At 42.2% G+C, this 12,152-nt stretch overlaps 1 pseudogene; it reads left to right on the top strand.

Annotated features, from left to right (window-relative positions):
* Window positions 1-187: 187 nt before the first annotated feature.
* Window positions 188-11,663, top strand: LOC111970139 (protein polybromo-1-like; annotated as a pseudogene).
* Window positions 11,664-12,152: the final 489 nt, after the last annotated feature.

Here is a 12,152-nt window from a genome sequence, read left to right as displayed (position 1 = left end):
GAGCAGAAAAACAAATGTATGGAATGTTTTTTTTTTAAATATATGGATGTTTCAAAACAGCAGTCAATTTGGCTAGGGAAAAAACAATAAAATTCTTCCAGATAGTCTGTTTACAAACTTAAATTATCATATGTGGCTGTGTTCTACAATATTTAATTTAGTATTTTCCTTGAAATAATCACTGATCTGGCATAAGTGACAGTGACAAGTGGAAACACTGCTTTCGGTGATTTCTTTAAGGAAGGGAAATAACAATTTTGTATACAAACACATATATAATTATACACATCATTGGGAAAGAATGATTCATATATTAAACAGGGACGATTTTTAGGAACAACAACGTCAGGAAGAACAGCGCCCGTTAGCGGTCTATCGAGGCTAGGCAAAGGCTTGGTACAAACCTCAGGTCCAAACAGCATGAGGGACATAAACAAAATCAATCTGTGGTGTGCATATGGTTTTATCACAACAATACTACGCTGATGTCTAGATGTTGAACAGGTATCATATTCTCTGTGATGTTCGTCAGACACCTGAAGACCAGAGGTAGGATACAAAGGTGTTGGGAATCATCTATATACAAAAAGCAGAGCATATATAGAAGCAGAGCATAACCTATAGCAGAATGGAATGTTTTGCTCATTCATTTATTGAAAGTTTGGTGCCAACTTAGTTTTCTCTCATGCATTTTCCAGCAAGTGATCAATACATTTTAGACCATGCAAGAAAGAAAAAAAAGTATGCTTTCGCTTTCTAGTTTCCATTGCCATTAGCCTACACTGATGATAGACAACATTTTATTTTCTTTAAAGAAAAATAGTAATTTATGCAATTATGGATGTTGTATACACAACTGGCAACAGTTAGCAATAATTAGAACGTTACTTTTGGGGATACACTGTCAAAATTAAAGAACAAACCCCTCTCTTGAGTTTCTCTGTCCATGTCTTGAGCCCAGGGGATGTGCGTCTCTGAGTAGGAGTGCTGATCTAGTATCAGGTTCCCCTGTCCATGTCATTTTAATCATTGTGGTCTAAAATAATTAAAATAGTCAAAATAAAAGCTTTTAGATTGTGGTCTAAAAGAATTCGAATAAATCACATTTGAATCAATCTAATATTTTATTTTTAAGTTTATAACGGAAGTGATCGAATGCGTCCTTACTGGTGCTACGTTCACACACATTTTATTTTTCTAAATGATCAGCTTTCTCGAATGGTTTGCATTCTCTTCTACAGAGTATAATTAGTAAGAGACTCAAGGTAAGATCTTGCAGGTTTAAACGATGAGTATTCACCCAACCGTGTGGTTAAATATTTAGTACTTATTTACATCTTTCTCTTTGTGTGTCAGGGAGATGATGGGTAGCGTTAGCTAGCTAACGTTAGCTTGCCGTAAATGATGCTGAGGTTAGCCAGGTAGCTAATATTCAACCAGCAAGATGTACGTACCATTGTTGTCTGTAAAGAAACTGCTTCAACAACGTCTCTGTCATCTCGCAACAAAAGAGAAACAAGAATGTTATCATCTGCCAGTAGTGTTAATGGGGACACAGGCAATTTTGAATAAAATGCCCAAATTAGGCTACAGCGGCTCTATCCCAGACAGCTGTCAAATCAGCACCCAACTGCACTCCTCATCTCAGACAGTGAGGAGTAATTACAATTGATCACTGAACAGGGCCTTCATGCTATTTAGGTAATGGCATCGAAGCATGATTAGAGCCCTTTTGATGAGAATGTTAATACAATATCTCACAATATTTGTAACATTGTACCTAAATTGACTTAATATGCTGTTGTTATTTTTTCCTTTTTCTTCTTTCCAGGTATTGGACTCATCATGGGCTCAAAAAGGAGAAGGGCTACGTCCCCCTCTAGTAGTGTCAGTGGGAGGGACTTTGAGGATGGACAGCCGTCATCCTCAGCATCTTCAGTAGGTTGGAAAAGGAGAAGAACCTCTAACATTCACACTGTTGATCCAGTAAATTCAGTTAAAAGCCTTTTTTGTGTAGAAAACATTGCTTTCCAATACAAATATAGTACTCAACTTTTGTGGTAATGCCTTTGGATAATGTCTTCACCCAAATTGAATTATTGAATTTTGACTCTAAATCCGCAGGCACAAGTCAAATCGATGTGTAGTTTTTGAATAAGTGTTCATAAACATTGTTGTTGCCTGTATTGTTTTGTGTTCATCTACTATGTTTTGCCTCCAGATTGCACTATGCCATGAACTGTACAACACTATCAGAGATTATAACGATGACCAGCGAAGGATGTTGTGTGAGCTGTTCATGAGAGCACCCAAGAGACGGTACAGAGGATGGTTAACATAGTACAGAGGACGGTACAGAGGATGGTTAACATCCATTACTAAGAACATAAGCCTCATTAAATTCACTTATCTATTGTGTTTTCCTTGAAGGAATCAACCGGATTACTGCCACATTGTGACACATCCCATTGACATGATGAAGATCCAGCAGAAGCTGAAGATGGAGGAGTACGATGATGTGGACCAGATAACGTCCGACTTTCAGCTCTTATTCAACAATGCAAAGGCATACTACAAGGTAATATATCCCTGCCTGTAATAACAAACACATTCACTTACTGGACTCTTTAGGGGAGAGAAGTAATGTTTACAAGGCAATGTTTTGTATGAAGGAGTTTTCCTAATAAAGGCCCTGTCTAAGGCTTAAAACCTGGAATTAACCAAATTAAAGGGAGTGTGTTGAATGTCTGTAGCCAGACTCCAGAGTGCAGAGCAGCCTATAAGCTGTGGGACCTCTACCTGCGCACCGAGAATGAGTTTGTCCAGCGGGGGGATTATGATGATGAGGACGGGGACGATGCACATGATAATCCTGGAGCGTCCGATGAGGTAACACCAGCACTTCCGATGTAGCATAAAAAGTATTTATTACATGTTGACTGCCCTGTCACACATGCATTACATGTAAACCGCCTCAAAACATAGCACAACATGGCTAATAAATGGAAGGTATCTGTTCACTGTTGAATTGTACTGTGTTTGTCTTTGAATGACAGAATGCACCCAGTTGCCTGAAGGAGGTCCTTGAGCAGCTGTTGGATGCGGTGGTGAAATTCTCAGAGCCCTCAGGGCATTTAGTCAGTGATCTGTTCCAGAAACTACCATCTAAAGTGGTAAGAGAACCATTCTCTCCAACCCTATGGTATGGCATTGGTTGAAGCACAATGTTAAATCTCCCTACCATCCTATCTAAGCCAATATCTATTATTCCTCTGAATTGGGCTGTTTGAGAAGATTTGAATCCTAAGCAACCTGCATACACATTGTTTGAAGTATAATAGACTAGTCACGATACCAACATTTTACTAACGATACGATACCAGGCCAAGTATCACAATACTGAGTAGCATTGCGAGAGAAAATGTAGAAAAATTCAGTGGCCTAGCATCCTGTTCGCCCCGTCCCACCGACGCTTGTTCCCGCTTTCTAAATGTTATGCTCATGTACTTCACAAAAAACCTGTCACTGATATTCATACTTCTACTCTATAAAACACATTCAATTTAACTTCACACCGTTCACTGTATAATAGAATACTGAATAGATTGTCTACTTTGCTCATATTTGCAAAGGCCTACCTGTGATTTGGCTGGAGCAATGGGGGGAAGGAATATACATGCATAATGATCTGCATGTCATTGTGGCAGTCAGGGGGAAACTGCGTGAAACATTCTTTACTCTTCAGTTAACACACAGACACACACTCCGCCTCCCTTCTTCCCTCACACACGCTCTCGGTCTCCCTTTGTCTCATAAACACATGTAACCGATGTGAAATGGTTAGCGGTGGTACGCGCTAATAGCGTTTCAATCGGTGGCGTCACTCGCTCTGAGACCTTGAAGTAGTTGTTCCCCTTGCTCTGCAAGGGCCGTGGCTTTTGTGGCGTGATGGGTAACGATGCTTCGTGGGTGTCAGTTGTTGATGTGTGCAGAGGGTCCCTGGTTCGAGCCCAGGTAGGGGCGAGGAGCGGGACGGAAGCTATACTGTTACACACTGCTCCAAACTTTTAAAATGTTAGGCACCAAATGGAATGTAAGGAGCACCAGAAAGAGATTGATTTTTAATAGTTTAGGCTTACATTAGGCCTATATGAATCCAACCTTTTAAAGCACATCTCATGAGTAGCAGACCCTTTTCCTTTCTTCCTGTGCCAATCAAATTAGCCAATACCTACTGTCAAGTTACCAGGTTGTTGGCAAGTTAGGTAACGTGACTGAACGACGTTGTTTGTTATCAAATTAGTTTAAAACGGCCCTCAACATGGTTTGTGAAATTATGTCAAATGTGTGTGAAATCGCGCAGGAAGAAAAAAAGGCAGCTTTGCTGATATAAGTCCTATTTGTTTAACCGTTGAGCTAGAGACAAGAGGTTTTCTTTGCTGTAAAGCTGCAAGCATACCTGTTGCGAAGCTGTTTCTCCTCTCTGGCATTGATGCGTGACAGCGAACTTGCAAAGCCTACTCAGACTGCTCTGTGCTCTTATACCAAGGAGGAAATCAAACAATGTATCAACTTTGCTCTGCTCCAATGTATCAAATGTACAAAATGTAACCGAAGACTGCTCAGGTTCGGCATCCCTGCTCATCCCTTATGGAGGAATAGATGAGGAAGGAGAGAAGCAGGTGAGTGATGGCTGGAAGGGGATGGGATTGGCGGATTACAGCTGCCACCCGTGATGTGTGCATGAAAGTGAAGTGGACATTATTGGACCAGCACCTACAAGAGATTAGTTGCTGTTGCTTACATTTTTTTACTGACTTCATAAACATTTTCATAAGAGGCGCCAGCTAGTTCTTGGATATCAGGTGGGCCAAAACATTTGGTAGTAGCATATGAAATGGTACTACAGTATTCTCAAATTTGGGTAACATGACGTTTTGGTACTGCGATATCACCGTGGTACCGGTATACCGTATAACACTACAATAGACCAGCAAGCTACTGTAGTAGGTCAAAGCTATGTGTTGGAAAACCTTGGTTGAGCATGGGTGGAGTAGGCATTACGGAGCTCATGTGAATTTACTTAATTTTTCAGCTTCAGACCAATGCCTACTTCTCACTTAAAACAGTTTCTTGTTTTAATAATATAGCGGATTTTTTTTGGTGACCAACTTTTGATTTAGTTTTCTCTTTTCTTTCAGAGGAGGGTTACAGTTAAAAAAACAAAGAAATCCATACAAAAATAACCCAAACCCATTCCCCATCCACCTGCCCACATCCTCCCACCCCTTCCCATCCCACCCAGCAACAGAGTTTGCTTTTCAGTCCCCATCCCACATCCCCCTCGCCCTCCCCCACAACAACCAGAGACACCATATTCTGTTCCAGTTAAACGGTTGTTCAGATTCAATTAGATCTGTGGACCATACTTTTTTAATGGCTAGCTCAGAATACAAGCTTTACAAAAGTTGTTTATATATTATAGCGATCAGTCCTTTTTGGAGCCCAGATAATTTATTTATAAATCCCATCATTGGATGGCTCGGTAGTTGGGTTTCCCAAGAGACTCCATGTTGTAAATATAGAAAAAAGGAGTTGTCTGGTAACGTGTATGTATCTTTCAAATCTTGGAATGTTCTCGAACCATTACTGTCCGTGATATCGGTAAGGATACGAATTCCACATTTGGACCATTTGGGGGGGAGGGGATTCAAAAGTCTGCCCTCAAGATCACAAGGCATTATTATGAAATATTAGAGTATGGGCATGCCATTTTGATTCCCAGTTACATTGTTTTTCGATATTGTGCCAAATAGAAATTATGTGTGGAAACAGTTTTGATTGTTTATTATTTTTTTTTTWATGTTTTCCCCCTCAGCAATACCCAGACTATTATGCCATAGTAAAGGACCCAATAGATCTGAAAATCATTGCCCAGAAGATACAGGTATGCTACCCAACCATCTGACTGAGTGTACTGTAAGTGGTGTGCATACAATAAATCACTGGTCCATTTTTTTCTTAGATGAGCCTCTACAGAAGTGTCAGCGCCATGGCAAAAGACATAGATCTCCTGGCCAAGAATGCCAAAACATACAATGAGCCTGGGTCACAGGTTTTTAAGGTATGCTGTACTACAACTCAGAATTATGTCAGAATTCTGATGTCAGTTTTGTTTGTTTCTTCACTTTCTTTCTTATTTATTTAAGGATGCCAACACCATCAGAAATATTTTTTCACAGAGAAAGACAGAAATTGAGCATGCTGAGCCCATCAAATCCAGCATTCACATCAAGTAAGCAATACCATAGAACAGAAAGTAGAATTTATGAGCAAACAACATGCAATATTTACAAGGATTTTCCATGAATTAAACGTGTGTGTGTGTCAGGAACAGAAGGTCAACCCAGGGAGACCAGCTCTCAGCTATTACCATGGCTCTTCAGTATGGGATTGAGGACGATGGCATTCTGGCTGGTACGTCTCATTGGTCTGTTAGCTGTTTTGGCTCTGCATTATCAACCTGGTAAAAAATAAGGAACATATAAGAACAGAAGGGACATTGCAGTGCTAAGTATACTAATATATGAGGGTTTGTCAGAAGACTTCAGACTTCATCTGTCTGATTCGATTGTCTCTCATTGCCCAGGGTCTGTCCACTATGACGAGGGGGAGTCGGAGGCAGAGAGCATCCACCACAGCATGGACATGAGTACCCCCATCTTCCAGCTGTACGAGGCTATGTGGGGCGGAAGGAACAGCCAGGGACAGCTTATCTCCGAGCCTTTCCTCCAGCTGCCCTCCAGGAAGGACTACCCAGACTACTACCAGCAGATCAGCTGGTAGTAGCTTCCACTGTTGCAGGCAGATTAGGTAGGCCAAACAGTGGAAGGACAGTATCTCTGCTCAATAAATGGCAGATTTGAAAAGTTGTTCCACAAAAAAGGGTTATTTGAAACAAATTCATGCAAGTGTGATTTATGTCATCTGGGCTCCAAGATGGTCCATTTAATAGTCTATGTCAAGTTTTATTAATCATTTTCCTAAATCAGCTGCTGTATGTTTTGTTGTGGTGTAACATGGCGTGAGCTGTACAGTGTATTTCTATCCCATCCCTTCCCAAATACGAGAACCCTTAATTTCCCACACACAGGAACAAAATGAAGAACAACGAGTATGAGAGTGTTGAGCAGCTAGACGCAGACATCACTCTGATGTTTGAGAATGCCAAGCGCTACAATGTGCCTCACTCCTCCATCTATAAGCGCATGCTGAAACTAAACCACATTCAGCAGGTCAGTGGGTGCATGAGCTGCCAATGCTGAAACTCAAGTTCAAACCCAAGCTCTGCTGTAGTTGTCTATCCATATCTGTATGACTAAAGTATCCTATGCTAATTATTGTGTGTAACATTACTGAAGTATTTAATTTACAATGAGATGATACTGCTGCTTAAGTAATCTGGTCTCTGTGATGTTAAACGTTGATTAGGTCTGCCTCACTGTCCTCTGTACCAGTAGTGTCTTGGGCAGTCTTCACTATGTTCTGTACTCAGTTGCAATCAATTGTTTTGTGGATAGTTGTGTGTTCTACTTATAAATAGACTGAAGATGAAATATTGGAGCTGCCGAACCATGATGGCTTGTAGGTTTGGGAGGGCACTACTTTTGTGCAAGTGGAGAAATGTTGAAGAGAGAGATAATGAGATGGGGAGAGTAAGAGGTGCCAGTTTGTATTCATGAACGTGTGGGAGGAAGAGAAGCTAGTTGATATTGATGTGTATGTGTCTTTTCCTAGCTGAAGAGAAAGGAGCTATTGAGGAGGGTGAACGACAGCATGGACGGGGACAGCATGCTCTCTTCTACAATGGCTGACATTGGCAGCACTAAGAGAAAGAGGTATGCAATTCTCATTTCACCTACTCCGCACACTACAGAATCAGCCGGCACACAATCCACACAATCACCAGGATACTTCTGCAAAAATGTTCCTGTACTTTTGGTTTATAAGTTGCTTGTTTTGTGCATGATGAAATTATGAATGGCCAACATATTATGGCATTGTTTTTTATTGATCCTTGAAGATAATGTTTCCTTCTTTTAACTAACCCACACCCCTGTGACCTCTAGCCATAAGAAGAACACAAAGAAGAACCAGATGAAGGCCCTGTACGCCACAGTGACAGAGGCCCGGGAGATGAGCACTGGCCGGAAGCTCTGTGAGCTCTTCATGGTCAAGCTTTCCATAGAAGGACTACCCGGACTACTACAAGATCATCCTAGAGCCCATGGACCTGAAGACCATCGATCACAACATCCGCTCTGAGAAGTACATGACGGAGGGCGCTCTGTTGGAAGACATGAAGCTCATGTTCCGCAATGCACGCCACTACAACGAGGAGGGCTCACAGGTGATGGGCCAATCAGAAATGAGACTCAGGGCAGTGTGAAGCGTGCATACTAGACTATTTGGCAGTAATTTAGCAGCAATGTACTAATGTCTTTTAATCATGATTTATAAGATAGACACTACATTTCCATAATGTCAGCAGAATGTAGTGCAGCAATTACACTATATATGCAAAAGTATGTGGACACCCCTTCAAATTAGTGGATTCGGCTATTTCAGCCACACCAGTTGCTGACAGGTGTATAAAATTGAGCACACAGCCATGCTATCTCCATAGAAAAACATTGTCAGTAGAATGGCCTTACTGAAGAGCTCAGTAACTTTCAACGTTGCACCATCATAGGATGCCACCATTCCAACAAGTCAGTTCGTCAAATTTCTGCCCTGCTAAAGCTGCCCCGGCAACTGTAAGTGCTGTTATTGTGAAGTGGAAACGTCTAGGAGCAACAACTGCTCAGCCCCGAAGTGGTAGGCCACACAAGCTCACAGAACGGGACTGCAGCCTAAGATCACCATGCGCAATGCCAAGCGTTGGCAGGACTGGTGTAAAACTCGCCGCCATTGGACTCTGGAGCAGTGGAAACGCATTCTCTGGAAGATGAATCACGCCTCACCATCTGGCAGATGGATGCCAGGAGAATGCTCACTGCCTGAATGCATTGTGTCAACTGTAATGTTTGGAGGAGGAGGAATAATGTTTTTTCATGGTTCTGGCTAGGCCCCTTAGTTGCAGGGAAGGGAAATCTTAACACGACAGCATACAATGACATTCTAGACGATTCTGTGTTTCCAACTTTATGGGAACAGTTTGGGGAAGGCTTTTTCCTGTATCAGCATGACTGTGCCATCGTGTACAAAGTGAGGTCCATACAGAAATGGTTTGTCGAGATCTGTGTGGAAGAACTTGACTGGCCTGCACAGAGCCCTGACCTCAACCCCATTCAACACCTTTGGGATGACTTGGAACGCCGACTGCGAGCCAGACCTAATCGTCCAACATCAGTGCCCAACCTCACTAATGCTCTTGTGGCTGAATGGAAGCAAGTCCCCGCAGCAATGTTCCAACATTTAGTGGATAGCCTTCCCAGAAGAGTGGGGGCTGTTATAGCAGCAAAGGGGAAACCAACTCCATATTAATGCCCATGATTTTGGAATGAGGTGTCCAATTACTTATGGTCATGTAGTGTACCATTCGGCGCACTAGCTCTGATCCACAGTGTTATGTTAACCACTTGCTTTTGCAGCTAGCTAGTACACACTAGCTAGGATAGCTAGGTAGTACACACTAGCTAACTAGTATCTATGCTGTTGGTTGCGGTTACCCACAATCCTCTCTGGCCCCATTCAACATCCTGTCTTAGCTCGTATGTCTCACAGCGTCTGTGGCTTAAGGTTTCTGTTGCAGCCAGACCCTATTGGACAGCTGTGTCCTGGTGCACTCTGACTGTTTATGTTAATACCTTCACTGCAGGTGTCAACACAGGTGCTCCTGGAGCCTATGGAATCCAGGTAATCTACACTTCTATACAATTTTATATTAGAAAAGCACAGACTGTAAATGCTTGTTATTCGATTACTCACATCTGTATTTGAGAATGAGTAAAGAGGCCCTTGACGTTTTTTTTTTAAATGATTGATCCCGGACAGCAGGCCCCACCACCCTACCCAAGACAGGGCCAGCCTGCCTTCCAGCAGCCCTCAACACCCTTATTTGTAGACCCTCCACCCAAGCCTAGGCGCCTGCTCCACTCAGAGGCATACCTGAAGTACATTGAGGGACTTTAATGCAGAGTCCTCCACCATCAGCAAGTGGGACCATGGTCATCTGAATCAGTGTTAGTTTGGCAGCTGGGGTGAAAAAGGAGCGATTACGATAGAGGAAACCAAGTCTAGATTTAACTTTAGTCTGCAGCTTTGATATGTGCTGAGAAAAGGACAGTGCACCGTCTAGCCATACTCCCAAGTACTTATATGCGGTGACTACCTCAAGCTCTAAACACTCAGAGGTAGTAACCTGTGGGAGGAGGGGCATTCTTCTTACCTAACAACATGACCTTTGTTTTGGAGGTGTTCAGAACAAGGTTAAGGGTAGAGAAAGCACATACTCCTACCCATGCTAGATTATGGAGACGTAATTTATAGCTCGTCAAGTAAGGGTGCTCTCGAGCGGCTATATGTTCTTTACCATTCGGCAATCAGATTTTCCACCAATGCTCCTTATAGGACACATCACTGCACTCTATACTCCTCTGTAAACTGGTCATCTCTGTATACCCGTCGCAAGGCCCACTGGTTGATGCTTATTTATAAAAACCCTCTTAGGCCTCACTCCCCCCTCTCTGAGATATCTACTGCAGCCCTCATTTTCCACATACAACACCCATTGTGCCAGTCACATTCTGTTAAAGGTCCCCAAAGTGCACACATCCCTGGGTCGCTCCTCTTTTCAGTTCGCTGCATCTAGCGACTGGAACGAGCTGCAACGAACACTCAAACTGAATCATGGACACTCTTACCGACAGTTGTGGCTGCTTTGTATGATGTATTGTTGTCTGTACCTTCTTGACCTTTGTGGTGTTGACTTTGCCCAATAATGTTTCTACCATGTTGTCATGTTGTGTTGCTACCATGCTGTGTTGTCATGTGATGCTGCCTTATGTTGTTGTCATAGGTCTCTCTTTATGTAGTGGTGTCTCTCTTGTTGTGATTTGTGTTTTGTCCTATATTGTATTTATTTTTTAAATCCCAGGCCCCCGTCCCCGCTGGAGGCCTTTTGCCTTTTTGGTAGGCCGTCATTGTAAATAAGTATTTGTTCTTAACTGACTTGCCTAGTTAAATAAATGTACTATTTCCTAATAACCTTGTGTATGTACTGTGTATGTGGGCATGTTTCAGCAGCTCGAAAGAAAGATGTGCGACTGACCAAGGAGCAGGAGAGCCGGCTGCCGTCCCATTGGCAGACGCACTGTGCCGTCTGCAAGACCTGATGCTGCTTGACACACTGAACATCCGCCAGACGTACAACCTGTAGGATATCTGAGCCACTGCTCCCTACACTGTCAGACAGGAAAGGGGTTTTAGGCTCATTAGAAAATGTATAAATGTTATGTTAATGTAGGCATTCGTTTGTAGAATGGTTCAATTAGCTTGCTTACTCTGTTCAAGCTGTTTTGTGTTTGCATTTTAATTGTTCTAACAAGTGCATTATTGTATTAATGTTTCTCTGTGATGGATAAACGTTTTCATAAAAAATACAGAGAAGGGACTTGTTCTTGAATGCTAATTTAGTATCTGTGTGCTGCAATATGGAACATTCGAGTGGGCAGTGGGAACCCACTGAGTCTGGCGACTCGGCACCAGACAAGAGAAGGGGAACCAACATACATTGTTTTTTCTTTAAGTTGTTCTATTAGGCTGGTTTAACCAATTCTGATATTTTTTCTCTAATTGGTCTTTGAACCAATCAGATCAACGCGGAAAAGATCTGATGTGACTGGCCAAAATACCAATTAGTGAGAGAAGATCCGAATTCATCTGCCTGTCTAAATGCAGCCTTGGTCTTCCATGACCTGACTATGAGGATCAAAACCGTAATGTACCTTGGGTAAATTATCACTGATCTACAAATGATGAGTAGGCTAGTTATTTATGATGGAAAGTGATTTGTAGATCAGGCAGTAGGCACGATCAAACAATCCCAATGACTAGGTGAACATACTTGATCAATCAATAATTGTGATCAA

Source organism: Salvelinus sp. IW2-2015, linkage group LG11 (genome assembly GCF_002910315.2).
Source record: "Salvelinus sp. IW2-2015 linkage group LG11, ASM291031v2, whole genome shotgun sequence".
Taxonomy (NCBI): Eukaryota; Metazoa; Chordata; class Actinopteri; order Salmoniformes; family Salmonidae; genus Salvelinus; species Salvelinus sp. IW2-2015.
This window is presented reverse-complemented; position numbering and strand designations above follow the sequence as displayed.